Genomic DNA, 3,208 nt, shown 5'->3' with positions numbered 1-3,208 from the left:
ATGTGTGGACTGCTGTGTGGTCCATCTTTCTACTTACTGAGCTAGTGAGCTCATCCCACGTGTACACCCCTTTTTAGATGATTTTGCAGGTCATACATCTGAGGAGCATGGGTGGGTCCCACAGTCGAGTTTCCTGAAGAGGACTGGTGGACCCCTGAGGAGTTTGAGCACGGCGTAGACTGCTCGTGCGAGAGCTGTGCTGCGGGACAGCAGTTCTGAGGCCGTGCTGAGCTCCACTTCTGAGGCCGAGCTGAGCTCTTCCTTGTGATGCCGAGCTGGGCACAACCCTTGATGCCGAGCTGAGCTCCAGCCTTGATACCGAGCCGAGCTGTGTACTCTCATGGTTTTGATGATTTCCTGTATATACTTGATATTTGAATTTTATTCTTTTAGTGTATATATCATGCCTTCAGGCCCAAATGTATATAATTATTGTATCACCATTCGGCTTTCAAGTATATGGGATTTATTCACAGGTAAAACTTAGTCTTCCGCTGATCTGATGAACTTATGTTAGTGTGCGTATGCTGTGGTGGAATACAGTATCTGATGATCCTGGCAGGTTTGGGTTAACCGGTGTTAACTCGGTCACCGCTCTGGTTCAGTGTGAACGGGGTGTGACAGATAAGGTCCTCCAAAACTGTCCCAATCTCACCAAGAAGAAGGACGTCTCCTAGCAAGACTCTACAGGATTCAACTCTATAAAAGAGAATCAAGGAGCCCGTTAGAGGTAATTTCACTATCTCACTCACCATCGCTCTCTGACTACTATTGCATAGGTCTCTAACTTGGGCGTCGGAGGACTAATCCTGGAGCCATCTCTGGGCCTCTGTCTTCTGTGTTATTGCAGGACAACAGTCTAATCCCCAGTAGATTATTGGCAGCAACAGATTGGCGTCGTCCGTGGGAATGTTAAAGTGATGGTGAAGAGAACATATCTTAGGAAGACAACACAAGCACATAATATGAATGTAGGAGAGCCTTTGGCACCCCGGCCATCCCCAGTCACCAAAGATGAAGGACAATGGAATGATAATCAAGGTCCCCTAGGCAATCGACACTCAGCTGAAGACCAAGAACATGGGGCCATTGACCCATCGTCTATCCTAACCGAAGGACAAGAACATGTTACAAGAGCTCAGTTTAACACACTCCAATAGAAGTACAATCGTTCGGCTGACACAATGCAAGAGGTCTCGAAGGTTGTAACCCAGATGAGTAACAGGACGACAAGAGACCCCAGTATCCAGCCAAAGTAGGCTTGGGATGAAGACCGAAGTAGCTCGGGGTTGGTAAGGTCTGGAAGAAACCCTTGGAGTCGGGCAACGAGAGAAACCAATACCCAAAGAGGGGGTGCAACATGCCATGGAAGCAAGGCAAGAGGAACCACGCCGGGGGGACGAAGATCAGGGGTTAAAGTAGATGATTCTCAACCTAAAGGATGAAATCCAAAAAGTGGCACATAATCAGGCAAGAGCATATGAGACAGATCTCACTAATGACACAATCTTAGCTGATGAAGTCATGAGGGATCCGCTCCCTGTTGGGTTTCGTGTGCCAAAATATGATACTTATGACGGAACGGGAGACCCTATTGATCATCTGGAAGGATTTAAGGTCATGATGCAATTCATGACGATCAATATTGGATGATGGGTTTGTGACATTCAGTATTGGATGTCAAAGTAATGCATTTAGCACCACATACATCACATCTAGCAATATGACCCATCTAGAAAAAATCAAAAATTAGATTTATGAGGAGATTACTTCTACCTCGCACACCCCTCTCCCCAACAGACAAAGTTATAAATACTTTTGTCATGCCCCGTTCAATTAGAACCGCACTGGTGACTAGGTTCCCTCCAGGTAACCCAAAACCACCAGGATCATCTGATACAGTAACCACAACACAGCAAGCCACACGTGATCAATGGAATATAATAATATAATACAATGGAAGTATTGTCATAAATGATTACCTGTAATTTTCCATATACTCTTGATACCTAAATTGTTATACGTAAAGTATTTACATGTAGGCCCGTAGGCATGATATTTACACAAAAAATAGTAATTTAAATATCGAGACCACAAAGGGAAATATACCAAAAGAATCAAAAGAGTACAATGAATAGGATCTGTCACTGTTGTCCAGCATCACAACTTTCACACGGGCAACCTTCACCGTATTCAAGTTCTTCAAGAGCCCACCAATCCCCCACTGGGGTTTCGTCAGTGGGACCCGATACAGGTTCCTCTACCGAATATCCTGTAAAATCATCTAAAAATGTGTGTACATGAGGGGTGAACTCATTAGCTCAGTAAATGGAAAGAAAGATGCACATAAGCAAATACAAAGTAAATGATACTATATGCATGAGATTCATTTTAATCCTATTCTACCTAAACAAATTATTCTAGGTCATAGGTAACGTGCTACTCACAATCACAGTGCGCATATGCCCTGAGTTAAAGACGTGTTCTCCATCCCACGATACATTCATAGGGTTGTTTGAGAAGGCCCATCATGAGCACTTGGAAAAGTAAATCGTGGCCGAACCACAGTAGAAAAGTAAAGCGTGGCCGAATCATAGCATAAATTAAAAGCAGTACGATTGGTCCTCTGAATATATCACCAAGGTTTTCAACTGTCCTAATGATTGGTTAGACGTACTTCTAACCACCACGGTGGTCCGCGACCAATGCTTCCCTCCAGTGATAACCCAACACTTAAACCCCTGTTGGGAAGGGTCGTAGCACGAGGAAATATAAAATCCTAACCACATGCTCCTACATGAGATAGGACAACTATATAGTACTTCCGTGTCCCATTCCATGGTGTACCAATGCATTTGTTTTCAAGTCAACTATGGCATCTAATCTAGAAATCCCAAATATGATAGAAAAACATCGCCATCATCATCCATCATATGATAAATCCATGCTCAAGATTTCAAGCAAGTAATTATGCATATAGAATTTAAGATATAACATGTTTAGTTTTAAATGCATCATTCATTCATCAATCACATGCATGGGAATGGCAATCGAAATGTCAATATAATCCATGTATGCATAAGATGCCAAAAACACTCCATAAATTAAGATCAAAGTCCTCTCACCATTTACAAATTTTTTTGTAGAAGAATCAGCACTCGCAGTACAGGTAAGATCCGGAGTGAGAAGATTAGTTTCTCGAAACCTA

The sequence above is a fragment of the Macadamia integrifolia genome, unplaced genomic scaffold (genome assembly GCF_013358625.1).
Source record: "Macadamia integrifolia cultivar HAES 741 unplaced genomic scaffold, SCU_Mint_v3 scaffold3076, whole genome shotgun sequence".
Taxonomy (NCBI): Eukaryota; Viridiplantae; Streptophyta; class Magnoliopsida; order Proteales; family Proteaceae; genus Macadamia; species Macadamia integrifolia.
This window is presented reverse-complemented; position numbering follows the sequence as displayed.